We start from the raw sequence: 23,248 nt of genomic DNA, 5'->3' as shown, positions 1-23,248 counted from the left end.
CTAAGATCACCAACTGCCCACCCAGGGGGGAAAAGAAAAAATAAATAAGAGAAACCGCAACCACACACCCCTCAATATGAGCCAGGCTGCTACTGAACCACCTGTGTCTCCCCAGCTATTCATGTATTTCCAGGGGAAGCATGGAGCAAAAACAGGATGAGAAAAATGTAGAAACATTCAGGGGAGAAGAGACTTTTGGAGGTTTCTATTCCATCTCCCTGCTAAAAGCAAGGTCAGCTTCAAAGCTAGAGCAGGTTGCTTAAGGACTTTCCCGCTGGGCTTTGAGGATCTCCAAGTAAGGGGAAGCACAGCCTGTCTGGGCAGCCTGTGCTTAGTGCTGACCACCCTGAAGCAAAAAGGTTTATTTCTGATATCCAAACAGAATTTCCTCATTGCAGCTTGCTCCTTGCCATTTCACTGTGCACATCTGGAAAGGGTCTGGCTCCTTCTCTCTGACCCTTCTCCAGGCTGAGCTGTTCCAGCTCACCTGCAGCCCTGAATCCTGCAACTGCTGCCCTCTGTGGCTCTCTCCACACTGTGAAGCTCTGTCTCCTACATCTCTGGAGTAAAATTTAGAGCATAAAGCAGCACAGCAAAACTTGTAGTCTTACAGAAGAGAAGAAAAGGTCTGTCCTACAATGAGCATCCCAGCATTGTGAAGGGTTGTTGCGTGGAGCTGGGGCTGCAGGCTGTCCTTGAGCAGTGTTGGGAGAGAGGGGCAGGGAAGGCTGGTGAGCACGACTGTAATAGCAAGATGAGTTTTCTTTCCTCATTAATCTCCTTGGGTGAAGCTAATTGCTGTTTCCTGACGATTGTCACCCCATCTTCCAGCCCTGCCCACAAGGGACCTAAACAACCCTGGCAGTCTGGGCTGGAAAGGACCATTTAGATCATCACATCAGTGTTCCCCTCAGGGTAAACCACAGCCGTGTTTTGCATTTGTGTTACAGGCCATGTTATGCTCACTCTGCAGAATATTTGCTGAGAAGATTCATTTCTTGGACGCTGGCCAGCATCCAGTGATGCTCACACTAAAGTACATGTCAGGACATTTTAAAAGCGCCACAACATTAGGATGATGATCATGAAGATCATTTGCCGATGGCGAACTCTGCAGCTGAATCCAATCAGGGTTGTGAAATAGTCCTTTCAGCCTCCCCTGGCTCATAATAGTAGTTGAGGGTTAGATTTTGCATTTGGCTCCAGCTCTTAATAGAGGGTTCTGGAGAGCTGCACCTGCTGGAGCTCTGTGCTGGCTCAGGGAAGGGGGATTTCAAATGTTCTTCTCATGCCTTTCCAGCTCCCCAAGTAGTGCTGCACCACGGGGATGCCTTTTCCTCCCCCGTGCTTCCCTTGCTTGTGCACGCTGTACCCAAGGAAAGGAGATTCTGGCCCCACCTTGGCCCTGTCCATGTGCTCCATGCTGGCTTCCCAGGGCAGAGCTAAGGGTGTCTGGCTTCTTTCCTTCCATCTGTGCAGAGCTTTTAGTTTGGCTGAATTTAGGAAAGTGGTTTAAACCCAAGGTAATCTTAATGCCTGTGCTAGTGAACTTGTTTCATTATTCCAACCCAAACCATTCTATGATTTTTTTGCCAGTGAGTCATTATTCAATCAGTTTGGGCTAGCTAACAGACTGTGGGAGCAACAGCAATCAGATACAAGGAGGAAAGAAAATACATCTCCCATGTGGGAGTGTGACTTGGGGAATGTCCACAGCATGAAATAACCAGGCTGCTCACAGCACCCAGGATACCAGGGGAAGGACAGGGCAGGAGAAAGCTCAGCATCTCCATCCAACTAAATTCCTTATTAATTCCTCCAAGTTTGGAGATGCCATCCTGCCTGTCAGGAGGTAGTCCAAGGAGAGCAGCTACAGCATGAGAGCCCATTCTGTCCTGCCTCTAGCTACCCTACTGCCTTGGGGCAAGAGGGGAGCAAACCAAGAGGATTAAATTTGACCAACTTTCTCTACTTCTGTCCCAGCTCAGGGCAGAAATAACAAGTGCCACTGCAGACAGAGTATCAATGTGATATTGATATCTCCACAATATCTCTCTGTAATTTAAAGTAAAATTAATTGAGCAACCACTGAAAACGCCTTACTATATTGTTTGGTGACCAAAATGTGGCCGCATTGTCTTCCTGATCAAGATCATGATTTAATGAAGGTTAAAAAGACAGTCTGTATTCCCATCTCCCATAAACGTGCTAAAGGAAGCAGAAAATAGAAGGGAAAATATTGATGTCTGCAAGAGGTTCTTAGTTGCTATTCGTGCCTGGCATTACAGAGCCACTTGGTGAAGGCTTCTGTACCCGGAGGTGACTTTTAATTGGTTTTGACTCGCTGAGCACTAAAATTTAAACTAATTTCCTTCCTTTCCTGGTAGAATTAATAATGACAAACTGATGAGTATTCTGTATAAGAACCTCATTCCAGAAGAAGAATGTTCTTCAACGAAAATATGTACTCAGGCCAGAAAGCATTTTGCAGACATCTGATTATGCTCTTGACAAATCCTCTGCAGTAAAAAGCCATTTTATGGGTGGAGGCATGACTGCACCACATGGGTTAGTGTCCTGCCTGTCTGCAGAGACCCAGGTCTAAACACCACAAGCAGCCTAGTACCACCAGTGGCCTGACCCAACAGGACCAGTATTAAGCCCATGGGTGAGCACTGGGGGTGTTTGGGATGCACGGGGCACCGGTGATGAGACATGGCCCATGTGGAGGCTGGTGGAGACCTGAGCTGAATGAGCCAGCAGAGGATTGCTGCTAAAGGCTTTGCCCGGATGAGCACAGGAGACAGCACTATTTATTTCATTTGAATAATACATTACCAATAAGTTAAATAAGAGAGAGTGGAATGAGCTTTCCGGTTAAGCCAAAATGATTGATGCTCATTTCCTGGGCATTTTGGGTCTCTGGGAAGCTTTGAAGTGGCCCTAATGAACTTACCAATGTAGATAATGTAAAAGACTTTAATAATTAATTTAGCAGGCAGTGCTGTCTGTGATACATAATCTGAAATGCTTAAAGAGACGAACTGTTCTTTCCGAGCACCTGTGTGATCTCGATTAAAATGGTGCGAGTTCTGTTGCAAAGTTGTTTTATGAAAGCACTTCAATACACCTTGCTTTTCATTAAATTGTCCTAAATGGGCTATCTTTTATGTTCTTATAGCTCTGTATTTGCATCAGATTACAAAAGAGGGGGCAACAAGTAGCAAGCAAAATTGCCTGAGACCAACCTGAGTGACAGAGCCATTAGCTCCATTGTAATCTTGATCTGTATCAAGTGATCAAGGCCAGGAAATAAGCCATAAAAGAACACCTGTTATCTTATCAACCCCCCTATACCTGCAATACCTTTATTAGGGTTGTAACTTTCATCTTATTCACCTTCTCTTGTTGGGCACCTGTGAAATGTAGACTCCTGTTTTGCAATCTAATCCTCCTGCCTGCAAGGCCAGCCCACAGCCTTGTCATGGCAGGAGATGTTTGGCACCTTAGTGAGACCATGGTACCAGAGGCCAACCCAGTGACCAGTCTGCAACCAGGACATACCTCTTTTCCCCCCAGAGCACTGGTCGTGGTGCAGGGTGCTGTGGGAGACAGCAATAGGAAACAGGGATTTGTAGCAGGGACATGAGCATCTGCAGAGCTCTCACCAAGGACACAGGATGCTATGGCTCATGGTAAGCCTAGTTTTTGGATCACAGCATCCTGCCAGTGACTTGGGATATCTCCAGGACACCAGACAGGTAAAATGATGCTCTCAGCACTTCCCCAGCATGGGGACTGAGGCTACCAGCACAGTTGAGCTCTCCCATTGCCATGGTCTCAGCAGTCCCAGCTTGTCCCCACTTGTAAGCCAGGGAACATCTTAGGAGACCCATGGGGGATAGAGGCAGGGAGGGGGATCGTTTTCCCTGGAGCGGAGGAAAAACACACATTTAAGAGCTTGCACTCATGGCCAAAAAGCCCTTTCCATCCACATGACAGCACTTGGATTGTACAGACAGTAACCAAGCACCTTGTATTTGTGTTTTGCAGGGGCTATCCTGCAAACCATCACGTGCAAGTTGTTCTATTCACAGAAGCCCTGCAGTGAGTTTGGTCACAGTCGTGCCACTGTGCTGGCTCAGGAAGGTCACATCCTCCCAGCCCAGAGGCACACCTGTGTCCATGCAGGAGAAAACAAGTATTTTACGTACAATTTTCTTCCAATTTCCACCCTAGAAAATTACTTCAAAGCAAAAAATGCCAGTGTTTTGGAAGAATAAAACAGCAGTGCTGTAACGTGCCAAGGCAAGGAAGGGCCTGAGAACAGTCCTGCAGAAAATTGCTTGTATTTTAAGCTCTCAGCTCTGAGCTAAATGGAGGTTTCAAACATGTGGCACTTTTGGATCGTGTTTAAAATAAATTTTATATGTTTGGAAACAGTGAAACTAGAAACTGCAACAACAAATTGTGTGTTTGGGGGGAAAGATAGCAAAGAGAGAAGGAACAAGCCTATCTTGAGATATTATCTTAGTTTTTCTTGGGAGGACAATTTCTCCAGCCAGCACTGGAAGTTGATCATGGTTGGGTGGTTCCCAGCAGCTGCATTTGGAAAGGAAAGGGAGGTAACAGGAGGCCAGGTAGATATCTGAGTACTTCCACGTCTGCTCATTTCAGTTAAATACCAGATGTTAGGACTTCACTTGTAAACCTTTAACAACAAGGATAAAAATGAAATGTTTGCTCAGTTTTCTGCCTGGCTCTGTTTCCACACCAAACAATGCACACACATCTCTGCTCACCTGCACTTGCCTGTTTGCAACTGAAACATGAGCCTCGTGGCAATTTCCAAGACTTCTTAGTTTTCCCTTGTCTGCTCTAGCAGGAAAGCATATGGGAAAAGCTAGCTTTAATGCATGCAAAAGAGACAATGGTGGCCACCGGTGCCCTGTTAAGCACTTTAGGAAATAATTTGTTTAGCTTGGATAAAACTTCATGCAGCTAAGGAGATATATCCTGATGAATTTGCTGTATTTATGGATATATTATACAAAATATGAAAATCATACTTATTGCACAACAAAGGCTTTTATTCAGTTCATATGATGCCATTCTTCCTCCAAGTCTTCGCTAGCTCAAACGATAACAGAGTGCAGTGACCTGCCTGTGTTTTGGCCTCATACTGGGGAAGCATTTTTATTACACAAGGTTTCCTTATCTGCTCTGGCAATAAAACCAATGGAACCAGGTGTCACATGCAGCCTGGATCCAGTGCCTCTGCTTCCTTAATGCTGCTAGGTCCCACTCCTCTCCCCATCTGCTCTGGGGACATGCAGGAGCTCTCCTGTGAACTCCTGCCAGGGCTTGCGTTAGTAGCACATCTCTTCTGGACAATGCTAACCTGAGTCTCTCACCACTATTGGTCCTGCTGCCAGGCTTGCCTGGGGCTGTTTGAGGTGTTCACAAGTCTCTGTGGAAGTCACGATGGACAAAAGGATATGGACAACATGCCCAACCTTATTTCCTTAGGAAGACAGTTACCAACCAGGCATGTATTTTGTTTTGCATCACCACACCTTTGAGCTGCATCTGGGATTGCCAGTGAAGGTCCAGACAGGGATTTTGTTTCTAATTAAAATTTGCAGTGTGGTAGAGATCTATTTGTAAATATGTATACATGGGTCATGTTTTGCAAAACCCAACTCCCACCCCAAGTCACCACCTTTGTGAGCGACACTCACTCACCTTCTGAAAAATCCCTTGGGCGTGAATGTGTTGAAACAATTAGGAGCCCCATGCTGTGCTATATATTAAAAGAATCACAGTACAAGAAACAGATGTTTATTTCAGTGGGTGCAGGAGTCCAGACACAAAGTATTGGGTTACTATCTGTCTCAGATATCCAGACAAAGAAGAAAAGTTGGGATTAAGCATTCTACATCTGTGCCACGTAGAAAATGTAAACCTTAAAAATGTACCCCAGGTCCCATAACTGGCTTTGTGGGAGTGAACCCTGCACTTGCCAGGCTGCAACCAGCACACAGGCACAAACCTGGGTGCTGGCATGTGCTGTTTGGGTGTTCAGTGTCTGGCCACATTTTTTAGCTCGTGTGCCCAGGTGGTGGTGATCCATAGCCATATCAATGAGAGGTTTGGGAGCATCTGAGACACTGTCTATGATTTTATTGCAGGTCTTTGGACACTGCCATCCTGAGATCTAACTACAGAACTGAGCCTTGGGCTTTTCAAATGAACTGTTTTCCATAAAAAAAGGCTGTTTATCTTTGATTAGTTGTTTATATCTGTGAAACCAAAACTCTAGATTAGGAGTCAGAAAAACTGGACTGATTTTTATTTCCAAAGGAAACATGAAATGAGAGGAGCTCCAGAGAAGTTTGGGGGCTGGGGCATCAGTCAGGTTGGCTGCTTGGCTCTTAGCAGCTCGCTCTGTGCAGGAGAAAGCATGAGCCTGCAAAACCAAATGAAGCAATGAAAAGCATTCCTGTAGAAAGACAGTCCTTGCCTGCATTTTTTCTGCCATGCACCAATTCTGTTACCATCAGCAGGAAAATGAAAATAACCTTTTTTACATTTAAAAATCTGTCTAAACAAATAGCCCTTTGCTCAGGCAGATCTTTTCCTCCTCTCACTTCTCACCAAGTGTGGTATCACCACTGATGCTTCTTGACTGACAGGAGCTGAGCTTCACTCACTGAGAAGGAAAGATCTGCTGCTTCTTTCCTGTTCCTGTTTTCATCCCTCACCACACTCAAAATGTGCTGTATCCTGAGTTACCCTTGAACAAGCCTTCCCGTTGTTCGAGTCACAGGTTATGAATTTTGTCCCTTTGAAGAAATATGACCCGTGCTATGGAAAAGTGAGAATGATGTTAAGTCTGCACGAGATACTCATGGCTATGACATACAGGAAAAGGATGAGTGCTTTGCACTGTCCTCATGAATGAAGCCACAGGAAGGAGGTGTGACAGGGCAGCAGGTGAGCTGCTGGGAAACTTCCACAGTTCCTGATGTTGCACTGGCTCAATTTACATCCTCAACCTGCATTTCCATTGACTGAAAATGTTCCTCAGTAATTAAAGTACTTCTCTGGCAGTGAAACCCTTGTCTCTGCTAAGAGATTTTTTAATAACTAACACCAGTGATTCAGACCTAATTTGTGACATTTGTGTTGTGCTGACCCATGCTAAGCAGGGCTGGATGACATGGGGACAATCGTCAGTCCCTTGCACATTTCTCCAGGCTGGCACTGCTCCTTTATTCTCATCAGTAATGCCAGCTCTGATGGCCACAGACTCCTCCCCAGGATGCTGTTACCAGCCATGCAGGATGTATTTTCCTAGAAAAATCATTTTGCAGGGGAAAAATCAAAATGCCACAGCTGAAGGCCTGGTGCGGGCAGGTGCTGAGCATCGCTGGGCACAGCATGCAGTCCAAAGTGTTCAGGGGTTCCTGCAGGGGTTCTGTACCCCTCCTTGTCCCTGTGGTCACTCAGCCTTTAGCTCCCCCAGCCCTGCTCTCTGCACTAGCAGCACCCACGCTCGCTGCCAAGGGCTGCGCTGCCCATTGCCAGGCTCCTTCCCGTGCCTCAGTGCCTCACTCCTGGAGGCTGCTATCATGTGCAAAAAGGCAGAAGGCAAAAACAAGCACAGCCAGGATTCACATCATATTGCTGCAGCTCTGCCAGGAAACAGGCTGTAAAATTTCCTGTATTTAAAGCTGGGAGATGAGTTTTATTGTTAGTGGTTGTTATGGCAACCCGAGGTGCTGGAGAGTAATACATGCTCGGCGTGTTGCAACAGACTCTGACAAGTTCAAGGCTGTTGCCTCACTGCTAAATCTTGTTGCCAAGGCAATGCAACATAAGGCAAGAGCCTAGAGAAATGAATACTCGTGCCAGCAGGCTCGGTCTGGTTAAAAAGGAACTTTTGAAAGTAACATTATCTTAACCAGCACAGCAGCAGAAGGGAAAGGGGAGCACAGTGATGGAGGAGAGGAACCAGAGGAGGAGCAGTGGGTGAATATCAAGCAACAGGTAAAGAAAAGCAGTGTGGATTAATAGGATGTCTTAGCCTGCAGTGCAAAAAAATGTGCCACATTTTTGGAGGAAGTAAAAGAAAAAAAAAATCACACAAAATTATCATTTTTTAGATTTGTTATTGCTGTAACTTGAATGGGGACTTTGGCTTTTTCCTAATGGTGTTGACAGAAAAAATTATTTTCCTCAGTAAATTTGTTCAGTGATGCGGGTATTGTTCTGGCTGTAGTAAAAGCCATGAAGTAGCTCAGCTAACTTTCGATTTTATGTTAATTTCCATCCTTTTTAAATGTGCTTCATGTCAAAATGTTAGCTGGAAAAGACATGAGGCTGCAAGTTGATTATGCTCTCCTGACTATAACTCACTGTTAATGCTGACAATATGCTCTGCATTGAAGGAAGAGTACTGCCCCAAGGACCACAGAATCAAAATAGATGATCAGTGCTGAAGAAGTCAGGTAATGAAGTTAATTTCAGCTACCAATAAAGTATTTTGACATGTGCTTGGGGATACTAGGGTACTAAAATGCAAGTACTATTGAAGTTCCTCAAATAGATACACAATGATCTCAGATGAAGTTGTTGACTTGTCTGTTGATTTATGAGCAAAACCATCATATTCCTTAAACAATTACCACAGCAGTATTCTGTTCCACTGCTACTTACCTCCCATGCATTTTACATTTTCATGGACTATCACTAGCTAAAAGTGTCCTCACGGTTTCCTGTTCAAGGACTATTTCATCATGTGCATCTTTCAGTACAGGAGCAGTGTACAGTGGTGTATCTGAGACCTCCAAATGCCCTATTGGGAGATTTTCTTCTCCTGGCACTTGCTGTGCATTATGGAAAAGTCAGGTCTAGGAGTACTTTGTTCTATTTAAACTAAGACACGGGAGGTGATTTGCCAATTGTACTGGAAATTTTGCAATCATTGGCAGAGCCATCTCTATTGACCTTCATAAAAGTAAGTCTTTTAATTGACTGTGAAATATTTTTGTACTAATTTGAAGTTCTTAAGCCATGAGCCAAGAAAAAGGCAGGTGACTGGTCATACGCTTGTAACTACCATTTGTTTTTCAGCAGCTAAATTACAGTCAAAGAAGCTAGCAATATGTTACTTGCAACCTTACTACTGTTACTGGCATTTTTCCACAGTCGCCATAGCTGGCTGTGAGATATGGTATGATCAGAAAGTAGAGAAAACCTGGTTCAGCCAATTGTGAAAGGAACATATCATTGCCCCAGAGGATGCTTTTATCTGAATACTGTCCATTAGATAAAGAAACATGAGAATCCTAGACCTGGGCATTAGCATTCCTTTGAATAAGAAAGCAAAAGGAAACTATATTTAGTCTTAGTTTAATTTCTCTGCTGGCAATTCCACACATGGCTTTACTTCTTATCATATCCAGGAGAGATTTCAAAGAATATTTTTCTTTTTTTTTTTTTTCCTGAAGAGTTGCATACACAGAAATCTGGCTAGTAAAAGGGCAAAACTATATGGGCAGGTCACACAGAAACACAGACACTTACTTGATCTGCGGGATCCCAGAGCATTTCCAAGACCTGGCTCTCCTATCTGCAGGTCCCGTTTGCCCTTGGTGCCTGTGATGGCAGAACCCTTTTTGAAAGGTTTCTACATCATCTTTACCACCCCAAGCATGTCGTGTGATGTCTCCTCCAGGACAGATGGGATGCATGGAGGAAGCTCAGACTCGCCCGGAGGAAACCATGGCTGAATAACACCTTGGCACACGCTCCAAAACATGGAGGCACAACCAAAGGGCTTTCTTCTGCCTTCTAGCTCTCTGCCTCTCTGCACCTGTTTCGTTGCTCGAGAGCCACCCCCGGAGAGCTGGGAAGCAATGTGGAGCCAGGACAGTGTGTCATCAAGATAGCTACTGATAGCAGAGTAGACAGAGCTATTTCCAGAATGATTAATACTATTACCACATGCTGAAGCTTAAGGCTGAACATAAGCTTTAGAGGAATGGATTTTGATGTAAAACATGAATAAATGAGACAACTGTCAGAGCAATGAGTGGTGAACCAAGTAAAGATCCTTAGCATAGGAGATGCAAAGCACTGCCTGCTGGCCTCTTTTCACTGAAACTGCTGGTAAAATTCCCACTGTCCTTCAGGCTGGAGAAATAGCCCAGCAATGGCATTGGCACAGAGGTAACCAACTAGCTGGCAGCAGGGCGGCTCCCACAGCTAATTGGCTGCATGGCATTTCAGCAGGGGCAGAGCGATGGTAACACCCTGGGAGCCACGGCACTGCTCCCCCCGCCAGCCCAAGCCATGCACCACTGCTCCTGGAGTCCATTCAGGGCTTCTTTGTGCTGCCCTTTACTGTACATGCCTCGAGTGCTTGCAAGAGTATCAGTCTGAGGGCTTGTCCTGCTGCTGAATAAAAAGCATGTCTTAAAAGGGCCATCTGACTTATACCATCTTTTCATAATCCCCACTCCTGAGATCTCAAATGCCATAATTGAAAACCTGCTGTTCATCTTCTGAAAGTCAGGTTTAACCTCCTGTAGGCAGCTCCCAGAAGGACAGTAGTTTGCATAATCAGTTTTATTGCAAGGAGTAGGCTTAACACTTCTGTTTATCTTCTCCTGACACTTTCCTTACATGAGAGCAAGTAAACAAAATCTAGTCATAGCTGTGCAATATCCTCTTCCCTAATTCCTTTTTTAACCACCATCATCAAGGCTGGTTGTTTTCCTAAGAATATCTCACTGAATGAGCAGTTTTTAATTTCCTTTTTGAAAAGCTATTCCTGTCTTTCTTACATGAGACATCTTTACAATAGATGTCTTTAATGGATTCACCAAAATCTGGTGTTTGTTTTTTTTTTTCCTTAGATCTGTGTCTGCAAACAAGTCACATGCTCAGGGTATTTCTCTGGAGTAGCTAATTCAGCTTGGACCAAGCCACATGATCCCCTTTTCCAGTCTTTCCTTATGGCCTCTGAGGAATGCTGCATTGGCTGCAAGGGAATTACTAGGTCTTGGCAAGACATGTTAATATCCTCGCAAATACTTGTTAGGGACTAAGACTTCAGCCTCCAACTATTTCCTCTGATAAAGCAGAGTATTCACAGCAGTTCATTAGTCTTGAATCACCAGTTTAACTTTGTTTGAGATAAATTAAAGTTCCCCACAAACCAGAAGAATTCTGCAAATAAAGCAGGCTGGTGTTGCCTGCCTGCTAGCAGGCTTTGAAACAGAAGCACGAAGTGCCAGATCCAATTAGAGAAATCAGTAGACACTTCAGTCAAGGGTTGGGAAAAAGAACACCCAGGTAGAAGAGGTTATGAATTATGGCAACACCTTCTGCACTGGGAGTTGAAAGACAATTATATAAAGTTCATCAGGACATCTGAAAACTTGGACTCTCCTCTCTGGGAATGCAAATTTGATGGTTTTGCTTGAAGATCTGCCCATGGTCATGCACAAAGTTCATAGCAGTGACAGAATGACACTCCCATTTTGTTATATCTCTGGTTTGGTTTTGTTGTTTTTTAAACACTGTGTTATCTTTCCCTTAGTGGCCAAAATTACACTGATAATCCTTGAAAGCACCAGAGCATAAGTATCATATCTGCAGCTGGATCTCTCTGCTAGGAAGTTAGTTACATAGCATGGAAAGTATTTCTGCTATCTCATTTTGAATCATTGATAACAACATCACAAGTGAAGGGACCATATTGTTTGTCCATGAGAAGGGGAGGAACCACGCCTGCAGCCCCAACACGTCACCTCCAGGACACCTGCTCCCAGGACAGAGAGGCAAGGTCTGAGTTCTATGTTTTGTAAATCAGTGAGCAGCTCTCTCAGAGTGTATCAGGCACAGCACCAGTGCAAAGGACAGGATCACAAAAACAGGTCCCTTCATGCCAGCTTCCCAAAACACTGGTATCACTGAGCTGAACTTCAGAGCATAACACAGAGGACACTGTGAAAGAACCCAAGAGCTGGCCCCCAGCAGCAGCTGGCCCCCACCCCGGAGGCTGGAGCACTTGATGTGAGTAAGGGGATCAGTCAGATACTCAGAAACTCCCAGTGGACTCACAACCCTGTTTCTTGGCTGTGTGCTGGCCTCTCTACATCTCTGGTGTTGGAAAAGGAAGTGAAACAGCTGGTTCTCATGTATACGTTCAACAGCTTTGAAAAGCCCCCCAGTTGTAGAAAAACGGAGCAGAACTGCAAGGTCTGGAGCTGGTTTCCTACCCGAAACTGGATCCATAGCTGCAGTTTGGTTTGACAGAGGGCCAACTCCAACACCACCATTCTCATCTGCTTTAATGTCAGCTGAACATTTCTGTGCTATTTTCCCATCTGGCACCATCCAAGCCTATACCAAAGACTAATGTCTCCCCAACTTTCTGCGGAGTGGTAGCACAAATTACAGTCTTGTTCAGTGCCATTTGCTGTCACTCAATTTTTTTGACACTGGGATCCAAATCAGGACCCCAGTTCAACAGCTGTTCAAAGACACGTCCCATTCTAGCTTCCCTTGGGTTGTTCATACCCTTAGTTAGGCTGATGTTTAAATAAATCCTACAGCCGTACTTAAGCCTTGAGTAAAAGTGTGTACGTACCACAAATCCACAACATAACTCACTGTCCTGCTTGGCAGGAGAGTGTTATTACCCCTTGGGAAACAAGCATTCCTGATCAAAGACTATCCTTGTGGAAAATATAATCAAACTAAAGCAATGCATGAGTGTGTGTGTATGTATACATATATATATATATATTTCACATGGATTCATACAACACTTTGCATATGCTAATGTCAGTCCATCTTCGGGGGTAGAAACTGATGGGGAAAGAATGGGAATTTTCTGGTGAACATCAGCATGGCAGAGAGACTGTTCTCAGAGGTCGTAAAAGACTTCTGCAGCCTGCTAATTATACACTAGCAAAATCTTATTACAAACAAGTAATAAGTATGGGCACGTTTGTTGGTTTTGCTAATGACATTAATGTATTTTTTGACGATTTGCAGAGCTACAGGGGGCCAGACACTCAATTTGTCCTGATGTATCTCCCACTCTGGTGAAGCTTTGGAACACTGTTATGCTTGATATCTTTTCACCATCTATCTTCAGACAATTCAAGGTCTGTTCTCTGCAGAGTACTTAGAGCTGCTGCTTCTGCTGTATAACACACACATTCAAAACTCTATTTAGATAGTGGGTCTGTGTATTATTTTCTAGTATGTAAGTGATGGTACATAAAATATACATTACTGTTGTTAAAGGGAATTTGTGCTTTTACACCTTCAGAGTTTCCCAATCTCCCTTAGCAAAATGGCTGTGGCACTGAGGTCTGCTGTGTAGATTCACTTATCTCTTCCCTGTGGAGTCTCAGAGAGTTCAGATACCCCAGTTAAAACCACTGACTTTGCAATTTAGGGTAAGTCAGCAGCAGGGAAGTCATCAGCAGGGAAAGAGAAAGACTTGGAACTGGTTAAAACACATTTTGAAGAATTACCAGGATTTGCTGGGCAAAGGCAAGCAAAGGCTTTTCCCTTGCACACTATCCACATAACCTCTGCCACTCATTTGTTTTGAGTTTCCAGTGTCTGTTTGCAGAGACCCGATCATCAGTCCTGCTTCCTGTCTGAGAACAGACAGAGACAACAGAAGCAATCTCACGTCCGTCTGTATGAAAAGCACTGAACACAGTTTGTCCCGCCAGGGAAATCAGTCCTCTAAGTATGTGAGTAATCCACTGACTTCATAGGAACGTCTCCGGATGGATTTTTTAAGTGTGCTCGATGGCTGCAGCAGCAGAAGGGCACTGCACATGCTTGCACGCTGCAGGGGAGTGCCAGGGAGCTCCATGTAGGCACTGCTGGCCTGGGCAGCTCTTTGGGGAACCCTGGGCTAGTGAGCTCCTGCCCCCCAGCTTTCGATCGGGCTGTTCCTAGCATTACACATCCCTGGGAATACACTCAGAAACTACAGATGAGGTAATTCCCAAGAGTCTGCTTAGGTATTTGGGGCCCTTGACACTGAGAGGAGCTAAAATCTTACACTCTATGAATGCTTTTTAAAGGGAAAGTGGAAATCTTTAGAGTAGATTAGCTGTTTGTTAATCTTCAATGGGTAAATTATTAACTCTTCTACAATTTGTTTATCCTTATCAATACAGATTGTGCTAACGTATGTTCTTCAATCTCATTTGCTTCAAAAAAGGTTTTAGGAGTAACAGCTACCTATGGAGAATCCAAACCCGAACATTAATCATTAATTAATATTGTTTATGCATTTTAACAAGTCTGAGGCTGATTTCATCTCTGTGCTGTCCTTTCAAGTGACCCATCCAATATGAAAAGCAGCAGTTTGCCCAAAAGGCCCTGAATTTGACTTAATGCTCTAAACTTCAAAACTTTTGTCCAGGAAATTACACCACATGCTCCTCTGTGGGTCCAGAGTTAGAACAACAAACACAGTGTGCAACAATACTGCACCACTGAGCTGGGGGGGGGGGGGTGGTGACTCTAGCTTTGTCTATGTCCATTTTGTCTTCAGACAACAAAGACAAAAGTGGACCCTTACCCTGGAGTCCCAGATAGGTACAGAAAGGCTTTTTCAGAGCTACGAAACCAACACTCACATCCCCCAGCCCATGACCTTATGCTCCTGTACTTCCATGCTCCTTTCCCCCTTGCAGTTGTCCTGGGCTTCCCACCAGGTGTGGGTCTAGCAACAACACACTCCCCTCAGAGGTGGCAACTTAGCTTCGAGTCACAGTTAAGATGCTGACAAAGAATCCCTACCTTGTTGTTCAACCAACATAAAGCTTTTGTCTTAGTGTAGATGGTGCTTAGCTGACAAACATGGGTTTCTTGATGCAGTAGGATGTGTTGTGTTCCACATGCAGCCTCAGAATCACAGATTAGAGATGTCTTTTTAAAAATGGGCTCTGAACATAAGTTTTTAGTTCCAAAAATAACTTGTATTTTGTTCATATTAGAAGAGCAGGATGTTCTTTCCTGTCCTGAAGGGGTAGGGAGGAAATGAGAGCTATGAGGTTTTTATATGATATGAACTACTATTCTTCTGGACTAATGCTGTGAATCTTCATTTTATTTTTTTTCCCCATCCTTAGCATTTTATCCCCCACAGACCTAATTTTGCTTCCATTTATGCTGATGTTACCCCAGTGAAACTCTCTTTGATTTCAAAGGCATTCCTCCGTATTTGCAACCTCTCCCATCCTGAGGCAGTAGGCATTAAAAGGGAGGCAACCTACTGAAGACAACAAGTGCTGAGTGTCTCAACTCCCTTTTCAAATGAGATGAAGTCAACTGAGAGATGCAAGTGGGGGCAGAAACCATCCTTTCCTGTCCTTTGCGTTTGAAGGAAAGAGACGGCTGCTTGGAGGAAATGTGAACGTAATGGACTGTACATTTGTGTCCTATTGTACTGAGGTCTGGCAGGAAACACTTGGGGTTTCATTCAGGAAAAAGTAAATAGTATTCCTTCATAATACTCTCATAACCCTGGTTATCCCGCAGTATTTAACTACATCCCAGTCTTTAATGTATAGATATTCTCACAGCTCTCTCCAGAAGACCAGAAGGAAATCTGGCCCCTTGGGAGCGGGGGAGGCATGGGAAGAGAGTGCAGCAATTTCCAGCCAATGGCCCTCCCTAAGTGACAGCAAAACTCCAGCAGCTCTCTCCCTTCTAAAACAAAAGAACTCAGGAGCAGCTGCTGTATTGCCTGCCACCATGGCTGTTTCTTACTAGAAGAGAGCTGCGAATACGGAAATTTGGGTAATTTCTGAGCAGAATTCACCAAGCCTGTGAGAATGCTGTCACCATAATGTCTGGCTGCGGTGAGGTCTCCCATCACAGGCATGGGGCCACAGACTCCTCAGCAGGCACTGGGGAATCCCTTGGCTAGAGGTTCACCCTGCAGCAGCATGGAGATGGTTCCAGCTCTCACAGTTTGGAAACTGTGCTCCTCATACAGCCGTCTGAATCTGAAGTGGTCTGCTGGATCAGTGCTGGTCCCTGGAAATGTCTTTCATTGTCCCAGAGGGAGCGTGCCTCCCGGAGTGACGGGGGTCAGGGAGCTCTTACAGTCCTTTGTCCACAGGGAACATGCAGTACCATTAGTGTTTGGCATTTTGCTGTACAGCTCTTGAAGCTGCAAAGATTGCAAAAGAAACCAAAACCCCCACACATAACGCAGAAGAGATGGATTGAGGACATAATGCCCTTGATTGAGAAAGGAGGCACCCAGGAAACCTTGTGGTATATATAAATTCTTTAACTAGAGCTAAAGTAATTTGGCATGCATGTCCTCTGAGCTGCTTCCTAAACCACAACTGCATGAGGAATTATCTAGCTCTTAGCTGAAGTAACTCCTTAAAAAAACCCCCAACATGTAGGTCATTAAAGTGCTAATAAAAAACGTTGATGAATCTCTGAGCAGTGCTCTGATTATCTCTCTGTGGGGAATGAAGAAGTCATTAACATGAGCTCCTTGCCACTCCCTCTTCTTTCTCAGAGTTTGGCATAAAGCAAGGAAACAAATGTTTGTGGTTTGGCCAAGTTTCTAATGAGTAGCTCAGCTAGGTCCACTGATTAGACACAAGGCTTTATGGAGAGTGACAAGGCTGCAGTACTGTGTGGCAAAGTATTTCTGCCAGGTCGGGTCCCCAGAAAGGAAACACTTTACCTGGTGTGTAGATCTTTTTAAAATGTATTTAGCAGAAACTGTACAGAGAGAGTTTAATTGACACAGCAGACAGGGAGCAATGCTGTGAGGTCCAGAGATTGCAACAAAGCCAGATGTATGTCTGAGGATCCACTCTCCCAAACCGAAGTGCTGTGGTAGTTTGATATGGGTTTGGTTTCAGTCATTAAGTGTTTGCTGTTTTTTTTTTAATACTAACCTACAATCTGACCCCAAAAGAACAGTCCAGGCTGTTCTGATATTCCCCATCTGTCTGCCCTGCTCTCCTGCTCCAGAAGGGTGTCTACGCAGAGCCCCTAGGTACTGCAGGAGCGTGCAGGAAGGCAGCATAGGCAGGAACTCCATTTCCAACATCCACAGGAGCTGCAGCACGGAGACCTGTCTATCTAGGAGGGGCCGAGGCCAGCAGAACCTGGCAGTTGTTGTGAAGGAGGAAACAAAACCTCCATAACTATTGAAAAAGTCTCTCCCATGCAGGAATGTTTGTTCTTGATCCTGCTTGTAATCCGTTTATGGCCTGAATCAGGAGGACTTGTCATGTCCATAATCTTTCCAAGTCTAAAGTAAAACTTATCCACATGCCCAGGAGAAGAAAACTCACCCTACAATAAACACGAAAGACATCTTTACATGCCTGAAAGTATTCTGCTGGGATAAGCTACTGCTGCCTCTGAAATTCAAATCTCAAGGTGTGTGATCCATATCACGCAGCACCTTAGCACTCAAATTAAGCTCCTGAGACATCAAGTCTGTCCCCCGCTTTTGCATACAGTGCATTGTATAATGATTTTAATAAATATCATCTCAAAAGCAGTGAGATTTTTCCATTCCCAATACTCCCCCTGGAAAAGGTAGAATTTAATTGCTCTAATGATTAACAATCCATATTTAAGCTTAAATATGTACATGGACAGTTCATACCAAATTGCTCTTGTGCCAGCACCATCTCTAGCTAAGGAGTTGTCTGGACGAGAGTGCAGAAGCCCCAGTCCACCAAATAGTTAGAGGTTTTGCATTATAACAGCTAAATAACAGATGCTGTATCACCTCAGCCCATTATTACTGGCTGGTACCTACAGGTTCCCATAGCCCTGGTCTGGTCAGGTAGAGCCATCTTAGTGCTGGGTATAAATTAGCAAAATTAAAACATGTTCTGCATCCTCTGCCTATCCAACACAAATACCCTGTAGCTGGATAGTTTGGTGCCTCGCACACCTTTTTCTCTGAGGACCTCTCTAACTCCTGAGGGGCCTTGCATGTCTTTCTCCGAGGGACGTGCAGCTCCTACACTGATGTGGTGGCAGCTGCCAGCAGGGCTGGAGCCTCTTGGGTGACTCCATCAGAAGATGGCTCTGAGCACATGATGTCTTCACCCTGCCCTTGCTCCAGTCCTGCTCATCTCCCTGTGATTACAGCCCCAGAGGAGCTCTGTAAAAGTGAGCAGTCTGTAGAATTAAAAGGTTTTGTCCCCCAACCTGCAGGAAGTTAGTTGTGTGAGTAATTTTACACCTGTGAGCAATATGGCTGATTTCAAAGAGAACTTTTAAGCCTTTCAAGCGTATTTTAGACAACTTCTGAGTTTCAGAAATAATTAAAAATGTAATTAAATCACAGAGTTTTTGCATATAAAGGACAGCTATCACCCAGTGCTTCTGTAATTTCACATGACTGGTCAGAACCCCTCAGATGTAAGCAAACCAGCCCCGAAACCAAGGAACTCGTAGCTTTGGGTGGGGAACCGAGACAGAGGTTATTTCAGCTGCAAAGCAGAACAATTACAGAAAGGGGTAAAAGAAAATAATTTAAAAAAAAAAAAAAAGAGAGAGAGAGAGATATTTGCATTTTGTGCAGCTTTTTTTAGCCAGGGCCACTTTCCCCGCGGATGCTGCGAGCGCCTTCTCCTCGGCAGCACAAGCCATCTGGAGGAGCCCGCCTTTCAGCCCCCAGGACTGTTGAAATCCCTCAACATTTCATTTCTAAAACAGTCTGGGGTGGTTTTTTTGTTGTTTGTTTGTTTGTTTGTTTTGGGGGGGGGTTTATTTTAGTCAGCGCTCCCACGTACACCTGGTTTCACACCCCGCCGTGCGCGGGGCAGCGCGGAGCCGGTTTCCGCAGCGCCAGGCCCCCCTGGCCATGGCCCTTCAGGGATTAACACCCGCCGGGGGATGACCGGCCGGGATCAGCGGCTTCGCCCGCCCCGCACTGCAGGTAGAGCTGCGGGAAACCGGGCCGGGAACAACAACGAGGGGGCTGGAGCGGGGGACACTGGCGGTGCCGCCGCCCCTCGGCCAAGCTTGAAGCCGGGGGGCGGTGGGTGCCGAGGGGCGGTGGGTGCCGGGGGGGGGGTGCTGCGGCCGCCCTCGCAGCCCCTCACCGCGGCTTCAGCCTTGGCCGAGAGGGGGCCGGGGAATGGCGGCGGGCGAGGCGGTGCTGGCTGCCAGATAGTGATCCGCAGCGGGCGGGCGGGCGCGGGAGGAGGAGCCCAGGTGTCCCTTCCTGCCACATAGTGCGCCGCCCCTTTCCCCGCCCGCCCGCCGCGGTGCTGGGGCTCCCGCCGCCGGCGAGGAGGGATGGACTGAGGCACAAAGGCGCGGGCCCGCGGAGGTAACGCTCCCGCCGTCTGGGGAGAGAAGGAGGAGGGCGGAGAGGCGGGAGGGGGGGACGGGACGGGAAGGGTGAGGGGTGGTCTTCTCCGTTCCCGCCGAGCGCCGCGGGCGGTAACGGCCGTTGCGGGGCTGCAGCCGGAGCGCTGCCGGGGAAGGGGCGGGGGCGGCGGGAGGCCCGGCGCGGTCCCCGGCGCGGTTCCCCCCGCGGTTCCCCCCGCGGTTCCCCCCCGCTCCCTCCCGCCGCCTCACGGCTGCGGGGCCGCGGCTGCCGGCGTGGGGCTCCGGGGCGGGGGGGTGGGGTCTTCTCCGTGGGTACAGGCCGGGGGAGATGCTGCAGGGCTGGCTGGCTGCCTCGCCGGCTGAGCCGAGAGGCAGAGGGGCTTTAAATCAATGCGCTTCCGCTGGGAAGCTCCGCTCGTCGAATCAAACCTGGAAAGCGATGATTTGTAATCGTGGACTGGCCTCGGTCCGTCGCGAGGCTCCGGAGTCTCCTCGTCTCTGAAAACTTCTTGAATTTTGTATTCTTTAGGGTTTGTTTTTTTTCTATGTTTAATCGTGCAGGGCTGCACCTTTGCAGCCGATGATGGTGTGGGGGAGCCCAGGAATGCGATTCCCAAGTGGAGGCAAAGGCATTCTGGTCACGGGAATGCGTACCTGGCGCCCTGACCAGCATCTGCCCTTCGGGGGGCTGGTTAGCACTCTGGAATGATTTTCATTCAGCTTAGATTTAGCGAGGACAAAACTCGAGGTTGCTGCTTTGTACTTTAAGGCTCCAGAAATGAGAATTATCGTGGGCCTTTTTCGGGAGTTTGTTCCTCGGTTTTGGTCTCACCCCAAGGCGATTTTGCTTCTTGCATTAAAAAAACTAACTTAGGAATTCAGGGCGATTTTATCAATCGGTGTTCATCCCGGACTTCAGGGCAGGGGTCTGGGTGGCTGAACAGTGTGATTTTTAGCAGGAGAGCCTTGGACTGGCTCTGTGAGGAAGGTAGAACATGCCTCAAAGGCAGCAACTGCTGCAGCCAGTCGTGGAGGTGGGTTGGTTCTCGTTCTGTCTTCTCGGCATCGTTACGCTACAGGCGGGTTGAGGCTGAACCTCTTGGCTTTCATCCACGAGTCCTGGGCTCGTGTCTGCAGGATGGTGATGCGATACTGAGCAAAGGAATGATGTGTAGGATCGTGCCTCATCTGTCTGGTGCCACTATGTGGAGGAGTTGAGTTTTAAAGCAAATAGGTAAAATCAACGGCAATAAATATCCGAGCAAAAAAATAATTGGCCAAGGGTTATAATAATATATTATATGTGTGTGGGAAGTTGTTGCTTATACAAGCTTTGGTACCGGAGGAATGAAGCTAATAAATGTGACCTTAGCCTTTAATAAAGGGTTTTGGCGAGCCTGGGGCAGCTTCAGCCAGTCTCACCTGCCTCCTGGTTCAGTTGCTGGTGACTGGAGTGAAGCAGAGGTGTGGCGGGTGTATGGCTGTGTGTGATCCACTGGGAAGGGATGGTGGCGGCTTTGGGGGGAGCAGTTTGAGCCGGGGCAGTTCTGCGCGTGGCTGCTTTGGCAGCAGATCTGCTGTGAAAGGCTCCCTTTCGTCTCCCTGCCAAGGTTTGCCTGCACATCTTTTGTACCAGGGAGTTCTCTGGTTTGCAAACCCCATCACGTACGTGGCCTGGCTGAAAACAGTGCGTGAACTTCTTATTTGAGCCTCCGTGGGGGCATTCAGTACTTTCAGGGAAAGAAGGTGTGAATTCTGGGAATGCCATGGGCTCTTTGGCTGTTATTGAGCAAACTCCTCAATGCTACTTTGAGTAAGGAGTGTGTATGTTCGTCTATGAAACAAAATTATAATTGTGTGATTAATAGGGTATACCAGTCCTAACTTTTGGAATTTTCATAGTAACTCTTTTAGTGGTACATTCTTTTCACAAGACATTATTACTTGTGCTTAGTTTTTCCTGGGAGAGCTTGAAATCCTAAGCAGGGGGGAAGGGGTGGGCTGTTCAGGGGCTGAATGTTTAATGATTGAGGCTAGTGCATGATGATGATTAAGCACGTCCTTAATTCTTGACCAATAGATGGAGTGCTGCTACGCTTTAGGATATCTGGGGATTTAATGGTCTCTTGGTTAAATCAGTAATTATCCTTGACTTTTGCCTGGGGATTGAGGCAGCTGACTTTTATTTAAGGAAATGATGATTTTGGGATGGTGTAGTTAAGCTGTTGTGTACATCATGCTCATCTAACCCAAAGAGGATGTCCATGTAATGGCTCTCATCCCAGAGACTTTGCATTGCCTGTAGAGAAGGTGGACTTGAGCAATCTGGGTGAATGGGGATGTTTCACCATTGGTCAGGGAGGTGTACTGCAGCTCTTCTGTCTGTCCTCTGCTGGTTATGAAATGGATGTTGGTGGTTCAACAAGGCTGGGTGGACCAAGCAGGGTTCACTGTAACTGTGCTGGAACTGTCCCTGTTGCATGTGATGTTAGAGGTGACATTGCACATGAGGCAGGCTGCTTTTGTTCAGCTCAACTTGTTTTGGGCCAAATGACTTGGCATGAGACACTATTTGCCATGAAATCATCAGAAATTAATGTACGAGAGACAAAAAATGAAAATACTATAAGGCAAGCAAATGCTTGTTTCCTTTTGTAACTGAAAGGGTTTACAGATCAAAAACTGAAATGAAAGAAGGCAGAAGGCTGCTTATTTTTTACTCTTTAAAGTCATTGTTGCTACATAAGACTGAAATAAATGTCCTTGCCATGCTGTAGATGTTGTTGGAATGATAAATCTTTTTCAAAAAACAATTTTAATTTAGGAGAATAACTTATGTGACTTTGAGCTGTTGCATAAAATTGCCTTTGCTGGTTTGTTTTTCTTGGGTTTTTTTGTTGCTGCTTTTTTAACTGAATACATTTTTTTTTGTTTCTTTAAACGATGTCCTGTAACTTCAGCAGCCATAGCAGCCTCTGGCTATTATTTCCCTTGTAAATCAATTTTGCATTTTCATAGTGCTGCTGTTTCAAAAATGGAGTCGGTCATTGTTTTGGTATTGACTTAGAAGAATGCAATCTATATTATTTAATAACATGGCTTCCTGTTACATCACAGGCTTTTCTTCAAGCTATGTTTTGAAATACTGGTTGCTGTTTTGAGAGATCATGGTAGGTGGTCATGTGGCTTCTGGCAGGGTTCTCTGGGGGGGGAGTAGTTGTTTTTTGTGTAGCATTTTTTGGCAGATGAAGATGAGTAAAAGCTACTTGACCCTTAGGGAAAAATCAGTCACTTACTCATTGTGTGTTAACGTTAAATCTGTTTGTCACGCAGTCTACTCTGCTTCACATATAAACTTTGAATCACTTGTCATATGAGGAAACACTCTTGTTTCTGTTTGATATCCATGATAACACCAAGTCATTCTACATCATTGCAAATGAGATTTTGAGGTATTTCTTCTAAAGATATCCTAGCAAGTACATGGCTGTTTCATTAATAATTTGTGGTTTGGATTATTGGTTAAGACAAACCAATTTTAATAAATCTAGTTAGATATCAAAGCATCTTTAGTTATGGCATGCTCTTAATCTAGACTATGGGTAGTAGTATGGTGTATCTTCAAAATCATCAGTAAACTGGGAAATGTTGACTATTAAAAAGTTGAGATTTTCTTCAGATTGATTGAAAAGTTGAGTGAAAGAAGTTGAAAGATAGTGATAATGAAAGAAGACTTGAGAGTCTCAAACCTCAGTGTGAGGGCTCCTAGTTGTTATTTTCACCCCCTGGGTCTTCACAGTGTGGTAAACGTGATATACATGTCTCTTGAGGACTCTGGGAGCATATTGAATGTAATATG

General features: G+C 45.6%; 2 protein-coding genes across 3 annotated transcripts in view; one reads left to right on the top strand and one right to left on the bottom strand.

The window, feature by feature from the left end:
• Positions 1-9,816, bottom strand: part of XPNPEP1 (X-prolyl aminopeptidase 1) — a 42,345-nt gene extending 32,529 nt beyond the window's left edge. Inside the window, exon 1 of the mRNA XM_051619918.1 lies at positions 9,592-9,816. The gene's annotated coding sequence lies outside the window, so the exon portion shown is untranslated. The remainder of the gene's footprint in view (positions 1-9,591) is intronic.
• A 9,488-nt stretch (positions 9,817-19,304) lies between these two features.
• ADD3 (adducin 3) overlaps positions 19,305-23,248 on the top strand; it is a 96,142-nt gene continuing 92,198 nt past the window's right edge. For both annotated transcript variants that reach the window (XM_051619914.1, XM_051619909.1), the window contains exon 1: positions 19,305-19,387. The gene's annotated coding sequence lies outside the window, so the exon portion shown is untranslated. The remainder of the gene's footprint in view (positions 19,388-23,248) is intronic.

The sequence above is a fragment of the Apus apus genome, chromosome 4 (assembly GCF_020740795.1).
Source record: "Apus apus isolate bApuApu2 chromosome 4, bApuApu2.pri.cur, whole genome shotgun sequence".
Classification (NCBI taxonomy): Eukaryota; Metazoa; Chordata; class Aves; order Apodiformes; family Apodidae; genus Apus; species Apus apus.
This window is presented reverse-complemented; position numbering and strand designations above follow the sequence as displayed.